This window comes from Gossypium hirsutum, chromosome A10 (assembly GCF_007990345.1).
Source record: "Gossypium hirsutum isolate 1008001.06 chromosome A10, Gossypium_hirsutum_v2.1, whole genome shotgun sequence".
Lineage (NCBI taxonomy): Eukaryota > Viridiplantae > Streptophyta > Magnoliopsida > Malvales > Malvaceae > Gossypium > Gossypium hirsutum.
In genome coordinates, this window is record NC_053433.1 from 38878717 (window position 1) to 38892789 (window position 14073).

The window sequence follows — 14073 nt, forward strand, 5'->3', positions numbered from 1 at the left end:
ACTTACTCATCACTATCCAATACAATTCACATAGCATATATTGAGCTCACATCTCATACATTTCAAATAGGTACTTGTACCACTCACACCATGGTTATACTTTTCTCATTTCACTTAAACTGTAATTCTCACCGTTGAACCATTTGGAATGGTATCGGATATTCACTAAGCCTCAAACATAGGGTATAATGTTAATGCCATGTCCCAAATATGGTCTTGCACGGGCTCATCCATTAAGTTGATGCCATGTCCCAGACATGGTCTTACACTAGCTTCTACATATTCGTGCCGATGCCATGTCCCAAACATGGTCTTACACTAACACCTCCATACATGCCGATGCCATGTCCCAGACATGGTCTTACACTAACACATCTCGTAGTCAATGCATGTCTTAGACATGTCTTACACTAGCACACAAATAACCCGAATGTCATGGCATGAATATCCGATTTATTTCCTGAGGTTCAAACGGAGTTCTACTATCTCAATTATCATCATACATCATCATTTCCATAATCAGGAAACTCATGCTATATCAATTCAAGCACATGTAATTCAATGCAGTTGTATTATTTACATACAACTTACCTCGATATAAAAAATGTACGCGACTAGTTCGGCTTAGTCCACAATCTTTGCTTTTCCCCAGTCTAGGTCTGGATTTTGTAATTCTTGATCTAAAATGATAAAAATTCATTCATTTCATCAGTATATTAATCTATACACTCGAAAATTCATAATTGGGCAAAATGATCATTTTGCCCCTAGACTTTCACAAAATGACCATTTTACCCCTAGGTCAAAAAATCAATTTTTATCATATTTTCTCACCAATCAAGCCTAGCCGAATGCTTTTTATACTAGAAGTAGCCCACAATTCTCATAATTACACACATGTAACATCTATTTCACAACTTATGCAAAATGGTCCCTAGTTAGGGTTTCCATGAAAACTACTTCACGAAAGTAGTTTATTTCATAACCATAACTCATATTCTTCTATAAAATTTCAGAAATCAATATGTCTAATATCATGGCAAAACCCTAGGCTTTCAACCATTTTACAAAATAGTCCCCTTGTTAGAAAGCTCATGCTATAAGGATCTCAAAAGTACAAAAGTATTCAAGAAAAGCCTTCAAAATCACTTACTTACAAAGGATTTAAGTTGTTGAAATTTTTCAAACTTTCATGGCCATTTTGTTGGAAGAAAATTGGTGGAGAAGAAGGAGCAAAAAAAAAAAAGATGATAGGCTTTTTCTTAGGTTTTATTTTAATCAATTTAAGCCTCCTAACTTTGACTTTCTCATCCCTTTTGTCCCTATGGTCGGCCACCTCTATTTTAAGGGTCTATTTGCCCTTTAAAAACCCCCAAATTTTGGTTTTCTAGCTGTTTGACACCTTATCTATCAAAATAGTACTTTTGTACTTTATACAATTTAGTCCTTTTTTAGAATTAAGCATGCAATCATTGAAATTAATCCACCAAAATTTTCATGCACTCGTATAATCATGCCACAACACATAAAATAATTTCAAAATAATTTTTTCAACTCTAGATTTGTGGTCTCGAAACCACTATTCTGACTAGGCCTAAAATCGGGCTGTTACAATGATTTCCAATTGAACAGGGGATAATGAAACTACCTGGATCCTTCAACTTCAGAGGTAGTTTATTCATCAACATTGTTGTGCACCCTTCAGTGAAAGAAATAATCTCAAACTATCCCAATCTGTGCTTCTTTGACAGTATATCTTTCATAAATTTCACATAAATTAGCATCTGCACCAAAGCTTCCACTAATGGTATGTTGATGTGGAGTTGCTTCAAAATATCTAAAAATATTTAAACTTAATATCATGTTTAGAATTTTGGAATTACTGAGGAAAAGGTAAATATCGTCTTCCTTCAGGTTGCCGATATTATTTTACAGTGGCATTTTTGTTGGCAACATGATCTGATTTTGTCACAACATTTCTCTGTGTACCCTTCTAAGATCCTTTCCTGATTGCGACTAGATTTGTCTTCTTCTATCGTGACATATTGAACAACTTCATCCAACTGAGTCCCACTCAAAGAGTGATAGCCTTGCACTGCTCCTTCTCTTGAGTTCTCAAATTTTTAGTATCATTTGCCAATGCTACTTGTGGCCTAGAATTTAGAGCGTTTGCTATTTGTCCAACTTGATTTTAAGAGCTTGGAGAGATCAACCTTAATCTGAATCAGAACATCATTTTTGGCCATATACTCCTTCAAATAAGATTCAATAGAATTAAAAGATGATACCTAACCTTGCTGAGCCTTTTCCCTCGGTATAGGATGATTAGAACCGAGCAGTGCATTGTAGATATTTTGTCTTTCAACATTGTGTGAACTCTCCGGACTTTCATTATTTCAACTAAAAGTCAGATGTTGGTTCCACCCTGGATTGTAAGTGTTTGAATAGGGGTTATTATTCTGATTAAAATTACCCATGTAGAATATTAACGCTGGGTTTGATGGACATTCGTCAAACATATGGTCTTCACTGCAATAAACACTTGACAACTCGGTTGATTTCATCTCATGGACTGCAGTTTGATTTTTTATTATTTTAATCATATTATCTAGAAAAGATGCCTAGGCTGTCAATGAAGTGATTGCGTTAAGCTCTATGGTAGCAGCAGCTCTTTAACTGTCCCAACTCTTGTAGTCAGATATTGATAATCGTTGTTGGTAATCTTTTGCAAAATCTTGTATGCTTCATTATAAGTTTTATCCAACAACGTACCATTGGTAGATGTATAAACTACCATCCTTATATGCACATTCAACCTATTATAGAATATTTCCATTTAAGTCTAGTGTTGAAATCCATGCATCTGGCACTTCCAAATTAAGTCTTTAAATCTTTCCCAAGCTTCATGTAGTGTTTCATACTCTAAATTTTAAAAAGATGTGATGTTATTTCTAAGCTTGGCATTCATATTTGGGGGATTATACCGTAGCAAAAATATCAGGCAAAGATCATTCCATGATGCCACTGTTCCTGACGACAAAGCATTCAACCAGGCTCTCATAGATATCTTAAAGAATACGGGAATAACTTAAGCCTTAGAGTGTCTTTAGGAACATCCTGTTGTCTAAATGAGTCACAGACTTCTACAAAAAGTCTTAGATGCAGTCTTGGATCTTCAGTGGGTAGTCCACCGAACTGTCCTACTGTTTATAACATCTAAAATATTACCAATTTCAATTCAAACTGCTGAGCCTGTATGGTTAGTCTGGCTATCCCTAGATTAAAATAATCCAACATTGGAACAATATGCTCTCGAATTGGTCTATCTCGATCATCTATCCCATGCAATGGGAGGATTAACATCTCGACCATTTGGATTTTTGTTAAGATCATTCCTGTTTCCAACTATCTTTCTCAATTCTTTTTTCTTTCTCCGTAAGGTTCTGTCAATCTCCGGATCAAAAAGGTATTTTGTGTTAGCAGAAATGCCTCTTATCATGCACTGATGGCAAACCTGTAAAAATTAAATAACTAAGCTAAATAAAGATACTAAGTAAAATAACAAAACCGAATTTCACCAAATTGCCCATCCTTGACAACGGCTCTAAAAACTTGTTGCATGTGAAATGATGTACGATTTTGTGCAAGTATACACATCAGTTCAAGTAATAAAGTGATGAATGAGTATTGTTCCCACGAGGACCAGATTTAGGCACAAAGATAGTTAAGTTTTTATAATGAAATGTTATGGTAAATTAGTAATAAGAATGCAATGGCAATGTCAAAGTTAATAATGAATGCTAAGGAAATGCAAGAGTAAAAATGCAATGGCAATTATGAGAATTATTGCATAAATAAAATAATATATAAATGAAAAAATAAACAACTAATAATGTTATGAAAAAGATTCTACGGCAAGGGATAAGGGATATATGATGTTGATATGGAAAGTCAAGATTACTAAGAACCTACTCTTCCTATTAGAAATGCCTCGGCAAAATCATAATCAATTTACTGCTCAGAAGAGTTATAAAATGGTCTATTTCTTTTGAGAGCAAAAACCTGCATTGTTTCCTTCTGTATGATCACTGCTTTATGTCTAGAGTCCACTATAATTATCTGTCGAGTACTTGTTCATATCATTCAACCACGATCTAATTAATCCAACCTTTTCAGAATTAGATTAATTTAAGGGTATAACGCACAGTCGTCTATGTCTAGGGAATGCACACATATAATTTAGAAATAAGAAAAATTGAATAAAATAGTAAAATAATGCAGATTTATGCTTCAACCATTAAAGAAAAATAAAGGTTTCATCAAAGTAATCCCAACCCTATGAGATTTAGCTCATGGGTTGGCAAATTCAACACCAAAATATCATCCAACATCATTTTCAACAATTTTATTCATGGAAAAACAAAGTAAAAAATAGGGAAGAATTTTAGAAGACAGCTTTCTCATCTCCAATTCACACTTCAGAGCACGATGTCCTGTGGTGGCTGAGAAGGATTGCCTTTCTCTTCCTCTTTCCTTCTCTACTCAGCCACTACCCTCTATTTTTGTCTAAGGATCTCATCTTCTTGTTGTTCCCTTCTTGTTTACTGTTTAGGGTTTCCTCTTTTATTTATTTATAAGCTTTTCCCCTAGGGTAAATCCAACAACCCAAGATTATCCTCTCCTCTTTTTTAGATTTTCTTTTTGGTTTAAAATCCCTTCTTTAAGATAGGTGGTTATTAGCTCATTATCTCATGAACTTATTCCTATTTTTAAATTCTTTTTCTAAGATAAAAACCAACAGCCCAAGATTATCTTCTCCTATTTTCTAGGCAGATTTTTCTGTTACAGATAAAGTTGGAGCGTGTTGACTCAATCTTCCTACTGAAATCATGAATTGCCATGACATACAAGTTGGCAAACTATCTACCTTTTTTACCCCGACAAACCTTCACTCCTTTATTTATTGTTCCTTATCCTGCACCTGTAAATCCACAAAACACAGCCCTTCAACAAGCAATTAAAAGTAATAAATAACATTTAAACACAGTCCAAGCTCCTAATGCAATGATTAAGGAAAAATACTAATGAAATGTCCTAAAGTGCAACTAAATGTACTTAAGTACGGGCAATTAGCTAGGTTTAAAGGCATGAAATATAACTCTTTTCAAGGGTTATCAATACCATGCCAAACATTTCATCTATTTAAAGATGATCAAACTCATAACCGATAGTATTTGTATGTTAACCTTACATGCACATATAGGACATCAACACTTCATCACAAGTTGATTCACCATTTGTGACACTAAGGCATCCATATTCAGTACACTAATGACACAAGATACCTCATTTTGGATCTGGGTCCTAGAGCTCACCTGAACTTTGACGCAAAATCCATCCCCTACGCTTTTCCCTTGTTACACGAGCCTCGATCTTACAAACAAAACCACCATATCAGAATTCTAGTGAAGATAAGTCATCATCATAAGAAGTATATTTTGCTTGAATGTAGAGGCCATTTAAATAATTAACAAAATAGATTTAATGGGTAACTAAAATCCTTAACCTTGTTTCCTTTTCTTAAATCTATTAGCACAGAAAGATTGAAAAGCTTATATGTAACAGTACATTTTTAGTAAAAATTAGAACAGTGGTTTTGAGACCACAAATCTAATGTGGAAATATTTATTTTATTATTATTATAATGTCTACAACATGTTAGTAGTGTCTTATAAAAAATTCGTGAAGAAATTTTATCATTTGCATGCTTAATTTGATAAAAAGGACTAAATTACATAATATACAAAATTTGAGTTTTATAAGGAAAGGGTGTCTAATTGCTATGAATGTGGAAGGTGAGTGGCTTTAAATGGTAAATTAGACCATTAATATTAATAGTGGGCAAATGTGGACATCTTTTAAGTAATTTTTAAAGGTTAATTACTAAGGTTAATTTTTTAATTTAATAAAACAACTTCAAATTAAATAAGGAAAAGAAAGATATCATCGATATCTTTCTTTCTTTGTTTCTTTGTAAACGAAATTTCACCTAAGAAAGCCATTAACAAAGCTTCAACATTCGACCAACATTCATTCCTTTGCATGTGAGTATTTTTTGTCCCATTTTTAATGATTTCTACGTTATTGCAATCGTTGTAGCTTAATCTAGCTAGCCCAAGGACTAATTTGCAAAATTGTTAAAAGTATAGGGTTTTACCATGAATGTATATTGGTTGTTTTTGATGTTTGATGGATGAAAATAAATGTTTATTGTTAGTTAAACAACTTTTGTAAATGGAATTTTGATGAATTTGTCAATTAGGGATTATATTGAAAAATAGAAAAATATTCATGGTGAAATTGTGAAAAAAATGAAATATAGGGCTTGCTAAAAACTTAAGTAAAATTTGGCTATAGTGGGTTGGCACCAAATTGCATGTATTTCATTTTATAAGCTTAAGAACTAAATTGTAATCAATTCAAAATTATAGGGGCAAAAGCATAATTTTTCCAAAATATGATTTTTGATTAGTTTGAATAGAATGATTTTTGAATGAGTTGAATTTAATTATTTAGATCAAGAAAAGCATCATACAGATATAGATCGAGGAAAGGGAAAAGTGTTGGATTAGTCGATCGTATTTCTTCATTTGTGATTGAGGTAAGTTCATACGTTTAGTTAGCATTTTAATATGTTTAAATTGAATGCTATTCTGTAGTATTATTGTATTTTGCCTCTACAAAATTATCCAATGAAGTTTTGACAACTTTCGGATCCTGTTTGTACCTTAGAAATATATAGGATACAAATGACATGTCATTAGGGTTACCGTGTTTCGGGTCCTGGTCCTAAACGTCCTACCAGTGGCTGAGTTTCCTGCATGTGTTTTGATTACTTGATAGCTTGTGTGAGCAGCACCGTGTAGCTACGTTTCGAGCGGTAGCTTGTGTGAGCAGACCCATTTATGGCTCGAGAGAGAGTATCTGTATGAGAAAAGAGAAAGAAATGGTTTCGACCATATGTGAGCACACAGTGTGTAAGATCCTCGCGTATCTGATATTATTCTAGTGGTTCAATGGGTATAAAAGGGAAGGAACGACAAATATTTAAATATATAATGCTATAAAAGCATGAAAAAGGTATGAGTTGATGATGCTTAAAATATGCCCAGCTATGTTCATGAAAGTGTGAATGTTTATATGTTATGTACATAAAAGCTATTATGTTATGCAATGAAATTGCTAAGTGATGTTATCACTAACTTGAACGATTGTTGTTGTGCCAAGCTGTAACACCCCGAACCCGAGACCGACACCGGAGTCGAACACGAGGTGTTAACAGACTTTAAGCCCCTTATAAAAAAATTTCCCAAACACTGCCAATCTGCATACTAGTCGCTTTAAAAATCATATCTTGAGTTTCACAACTCGGAATCCAGTTCCGTAAATTTTCCCTGAAACTAGACTCATATGTCCATCTACATATTTTTTTGTAGAATTTTTGGTTGGGCCAATTAGTACAGTTTATTAGTCAAAGTCTCCCATGTTACAGGGATCGACTACCCTGACCTTTGCGTATTACGACTTGGATATCTCCTTGTACAGGGCTCCAATACTGATGCCGTTTGTTTCTATAGAAACTAGACTCAGAGAGGAATCTATAAATATATGGTATGACTCCTAATTATCTCTGGTTAATTTATAATGAATTTCCAAAGTCGGAACAGGGAATCCAGAAACCGTTCTGGCTCTGTCTCACGAGAACCTGAATATCTCTTAACATACTGTCCGTATGATTGTTTCATTACTTTCCTATGAAAGTAGATTCATCAAGGTTTGTTTACATAATTTATTCACTATTTAATTCCATTCCTACTATTTTTAGTGATTTTCCAAATCTACATCACTGCTGCTGTCAGCATCTGCCTTTAAGGTAGACTTTACCTATTTCATGGTTTCCATGATTCAACTAGCCCTTTTTTGCATAAATAGCACAATTTATGAAAGTGATTAACCATCCCCATGGCCAATCCTTGTCAAGCATATCCACACCAAATGATTATAACAATATACTCAAACACATATAAGCCATTTTCGCATGGCTATCCAAAATTTATACAAGTCCAAAGGGTCCACGACCCACAACAAACGGGTAGTCCTATACATGCCATTTCGAAGTTCAACCAAAATTGTACCAAAAGGGGGCTTTGATAGTGTGGGCGACTTTGACCTCAAGATCCCGAGTCCGATAGCTGGAGAACCATATCTATAAAACAGAGGAGCAATGAAACGGAGTAAGCAATTTATGCTTAGTAAGTTTTGAGCAAGGAATTCCAGCACAACAAAAGTATAGCATTCATATAGCTAAACGGATAATTTCATATGCACAAATTTACGATATCGTACTTGCTTCACATTATCAACCCTTATGTACATACACAAAAGATCAACTCAGCCAAAGGCCGGTAGCTCGTTTATCCACTGAGCGAATACTTATTTGTAAGGGCTCAACTAAATTCAAGCACATACGAAACATACCTCAATGTTGGGATGTTTCGAGAGTATTAACTGGAATTTTACAGCAAGTTCATTCATTCCCAAATCATGTACCTTCGGAATTTAACCGGATATAGCTCCTCGTTCAAATGCCTTCGGGACATAGCCCGGTTATAGTAATTCGCACAAATGCCTTCGGGACTTAACCCGGATTTAGTAACTCGCACAAATGCCTTCGGGACTTAACCCGGATTTAGTAACTCGCACAAATGCCTTCGGGCTTAGCCCGGAATTAGTATCTCGCACAAATGCCTTCGGATCTTAGTCCGGATATTGTCACTTAGCACAAGCCTTCGGGACTTAGCCCGGACAGCATTCAAATAACCATGCACATTTAACAATAAATCATGGCCCATTCGCATTTCATTTTCGTTAGCAAAACTCAAACACAAGACATTTATCATTCTTGCAAATTCGGCTCAATAGCCACACAAAGAGCATGATTTTAATTTGCTCAAAACATGATCTAATCACATCATAATTTAAGCTCTTTTACTCAAGAACTTACCTCGGGTGTTGTCGAACGATTCCGATAGCTATTCGACCACTTTTTCCTTCCCTTTATCGGATTTAGTTCCCCTTTGCTCTTGAGCTTAATTAAACAAATAAATTGATTTAATCATTTGAGCATCGAAAAGAGGAACACAAGGCACTTAGCCCATATTTATACATTAGACATTAAAGTCACATATGTACGGAATCATGAATCAAACTCAACATTTTAGCTAATTTTTCCCCCTTGGCCGAATAGGCATGTCTATTTTGGGGCCGATTTCAACACATAATACATTCTACAAGTATGGTCACTTGTATTGACTAAACACCCTTTTGTTTCAAGTTCAAAACTTGGCTAACACACACATATACACACTAGTAAAGCATCCTCTCCCTTTCCATCAATTTAACACATGCATTGCTCATTAACATGCAAAAGTTATATTCGGCCTTAGCACACAACTTGCTAGCCGATTCTTCTCCATTTAGCAACCAATGCACATATGTGCTCACTCAAAAATGCTAAAAAGGAGGTTCAAGAATCATCAAGCCACCATCACATGCATCATTAACAAGCTTCATATTTAGCATGCAATGGCATTAACACAAACTCCACCTAGGCCGAATCTTAACTCATCCTCATGCCTCATCACCACAACATCAAACATCAACCAAGAATGATGCATCCATGGCCGAGTGTCATTTCCATCACATAGCAAGATTTAGACCATGGGCTAGGTAGAACTCAAGCTAACAACTAAAACATGCATGCATCTCATGGAACATCATCAAACATACCTTAGCCTAGCTACATGCATGGCCGAACCTCTTCAACCTTTCTTCTTCCTTCCTCCTTAAAATTTTTGGCCAAGGATGAACCAAAGGATGAGCATTTTTTTTTCTTTGTTTTTTTCTTTCTAGTTTCGGCTAAATGAAGATGAGAAAGGATGAACAAAAATTTTCTCCTTTCTTTTCTTTAGCTCACGGCAATGGGGGGGAGAAAACAACTACACACATTTTTTTTTTGTATTCATCATACTCCTTTTCATTATTTTATGTCCATACCCCTTATTTTATTTTTTTCCTACATACCTCACTAGGCCAACATGTTCCCAACATGTTTCCACCCATAGCATGGCCAACCACTAGCTCAAATTTTGGGTAATTTGACATGCAAACCCATCATTTTCACAACATGCATTAATAGACCATTTTAAATTAGCCTATCATATTTTCACCATGTCTCATATCAATCCCTATTTAATAATTTCTCATGCAATTGGCAAAATTGGAGAATGAAACTTCCACATACTCATGCACACACATAATAAGCATAGAATATGGAAATCAATTATTTTTATGACTCGGTTTTGTGGTCCCGAAACCACTTCCCGACTAGGGTCAATTTTGGGCTGTCACAACTCTCCCCCACTTAAGAAATTTTCGTCCCCGAAAATCTTACCGGTAAATAGGTTTGGGTATCGTTCTTTCATCAAGCTCTTGGTTTCCCAAGTAGCTTCCTCGATCCCGTGTTTGAGCCATAACACCTTCACTAACGGAACCCTTTTGTTTCGCAACTCCTTCACTTCACGAGCTAGGATATGCATCGGCTCTTCTTCATAACTCATATCGGCTTGAATTTCAACCTCTGATGGGCTAATTATGTGCGATGGATCAGATCGATAGCGTCGAAGCATCGAAACATGAAAGACGTCGTGAATCTTTTCCAGATCAGGGGGCAAAATCAATCTATACGCAACCGGACCAACTCGTTCGGAGATTTCGTACGGCCCAATGAATCTCGGGCTCAACTTGCCCTTACGGCCAAACCTGAGTACCTTTTTCCAAGGCGAAACTTTAAGGAACACTTTATCTCCCACCTGATATTCAATGTCCTTTCGTTTCAAATCCGCATACGATTTTTGACGATCTGTGGCTGCTTTCAGACTTTCACGGATTACCTTTACTTTCTGTTCGGCATCCTTAATCAAATCAACTCCGAAAATTTTACTTTCACCGAGCTCGGTCCAAAACAATGGTGTACGGCATTTACGACCGTACAAAGCCTCGTAAGGTGCCATCTTAATACTTGATTGAAAACTATTATTGTAAGCGAATTCAATCAAAGGTAAATACCGTTCCCATGAACCACTGAACTCGAGGATGCAACATCTCAACATATCCTCAAGTATCTGAATTATCCGCTCAGATTGACCATCGGTTTGGGGATGAAAAGCAGTGCTAAAATGCAGCTTGGTACCCAAAGCTTCTTGCAATTTCCTCCAAAATCGCGAGGTGAATCTCGGATCTCTATCCGACAAGATAGAAATAGGTACCCCGTGTAATCTCACAATCTGAGAAACGTACAATTCAACTAGTCTATCCAATGAAAAATCCATACACACGGGGATAAAGTGAGCCGACTTAGTCAGTCTATCGACAACAACCCAAATCGCATCCTTCTTACTTGTTGACAATGGCAGTCCGGACACAAAGTCCATTGTGACTCGATCCCATTTCCACTCGATTATCATGATCGGCTGAAGTAATCCTGAAGGCACTTGATGTTCCGCTTTCACTTGTTGACATATTAAACATCTCGAAACAAGGTCGGAGATGTCTTGTTTCATACCATGCCACCAAAACCAACGTTTCAAATCGTTGTACATTTTCGTACTCTCCGGGTGACTTGACATTCGGCTACAATGGGCTTCGTTCAGAATCATCGAAATGAGTTCCGAACTCCTTGGAACACACAAACGACTTCTGAACCTCAAACAATCATCATCATCAATTTGAAACTCCGATTCCTTGTTCGGAGCACACTCAGCCCGTTTTGCAACCAATTCATCATCAACTTTCTGGGCTTCACGAATTTGATGAATCAATAATGGTTTGGCTTTTAATTCAGCAACTAACACATTGTCAGGTAGAACAGACAAATGCACATTCATTGCTCGTAAAGCAACCAATGACTTCCGGCTTAAGGCGTCCGCAACCACATTAGCCTTTCCCGGGTGGTAATCAATGACAAGCTCGTAATCTTTCAACAACTCAAGCCAACGTCTTTGTCGCAGATTTAAGTCTCTTTGAGTCATCAAATATTTGAGACTTCTGTGATCCGAAAATACATGGCACTTTTCACCAAATAAGTAATGTCGCCATATTTTTAAAGCGAATACGATGGCAGCTAGTTCGAGATCATGGGTCAGATAATTTTTCTCATGTGGTTTTAATTGTCTCGACGCATAGGCCACCACTCGACCTTCTTGCATCAATACGCAACCCAACCCTAGTAGGGATGCGTCACTATAAATGACAAACTCTTTGCCTGATTCGGGTTGCACTAAAATTGGAGCTTCAGTCAAATAAGTTTTTAGTTGATCAAAACTTTTCTGACATTTCTCCGTCCATTCGAACTTAACATCCTTTTGAAGTAGCTTCGTCATTGGTGTGGCTATCATCAAGAAACCTTTGACAAATCGTCGGTAATAACCGGCGAGTCCCAGGAAGCTCCGAACTTCGGTAATATTTCTTGGAGGCTTCCAGTTAAATATGGCTGAAATTTTGCTCGGGTCAACTTGAATACCCGATGCGGATACCACATGACCCAAGAAGCTAACCTCTCTTAACCAGAACTCACACTTACTGAACTTAGCATATAACTGCTTATCCCGCAAAATTTGCAACACCAGTCTCAGGTGCTCAGCATGTTCGGTCTCATCTCTTGAATAGACCAAGATGTTATCAATGAACACAACTATGAACCGATCCAAATATGGTCTGAAGATCCGATTCATCAAATCCATAAATACCGCAGGGGCATTAGTGAGCCCAAACGGCATCACTAAGAACTCGTAGTGACCATATCTCGTTCTGAAGGCAGTTTTGGGTATGTCCGAATCTCGAATTCGCAACTGATAATAGCCCGATCTCAAATCTATTTTTGAGAACATTGAAGCTCCCTTCAGTTGGTCGAACAAATCATCGATACGCGGTAACGGATATTTGTTCTTTATCGTCACTTTATTCAGTTGGCGATAGTCAATGCACAACCTCATGGTTCCGTCCTTCTTTTTCACGAACAATACTGGTGCACCCCAAGGTGAGAAACTTGGTCGAGCAAAACCTCTATCCGTCAATTCTTGCAACTGAGCTTTCAACTCTTTTAACTCGGTTGGTGCCATACGATACGGAGCTATCGAAATCGGCGTAGTCCCAGGTACAAGCTCAATACCAAACTCTACCTCCCGAACAGGTGGTAAACCCGGTAATCCTTCAGGAAAAACATCCGGGTATTCACAAACCACCGGCACAGATTCGGGTTTCTTGTCTAATTCTTTGTCATCCAGTACATACGCAAGGTATGCTTCGCACCCTTTTCTTACATATTTCTGGGCCAACATTGCTGATATTACAGCTGGCATCCCCTCCAAGTCCGTAGACTCAACTCGGATTACTTCGTTATTTGCGCACCTCAAATCAATAGTCTTGCTTTTGCAATTCACAACCGCATCATGCGCGGTCAACCAATCCAAACCAAGAATAACATCAAATTCATCAAACGGCAAAAGCATCAAGTCCGCCGGAAAACAGGAACCTCGAATTTCTAGGGGACATTTCTTACACACTTTGTCGACAAGCACGTAACGACCCAAGGGATTTGACACCCGAATTACGAACTCAGTAGACTCAATAGGTAAAGTCTTACTGGATGCTAAGGTTTCACATATGTAAGAATGAGTAGAACCAGGGTCAATCAAAGCAATTACATTAGTATCCAAGAGAGTAAAAGTACCGGTAATAACATCAGGCGAAGAAGCATCCTCGCGGGCACGTATAGCATAAGCTCTAGCAGACGCACGAGCCTCGGATCTGGTCGTAGCATCTCTAGATCCTCTCTGGCCACCACTAGCATTGCCCATATTTCCAGATGGTCTACCTCGAGCAGTGGTAGCACCCGGTTTCCCACTCTGATTTACATTCTGTTCAGACAACCTCGGGCAATCTTTAATGAAGTGG

The 14073-nt window shown here is 37.1% G+C and overlaps 1 non-coding gene across 1 annotated transcript; it reads left to right on the top strand.

Annotated features, from left to right (window-relative positions):
* The first annotated feature begins 2852 nt into the window (after positions 1–2852).
* Positions 2853–2959, top strand: LOC121208725 (small nucleolar RNA R71). The gene has a single exon (XR_005903854.1). It is a non-coding gene; the product is annotated as a small nucleolar RNA R71 (small nucleolar RNA).
* The last annotated feature ends 11114 nt before the right edge of the window (positions 2960–14073 follow it).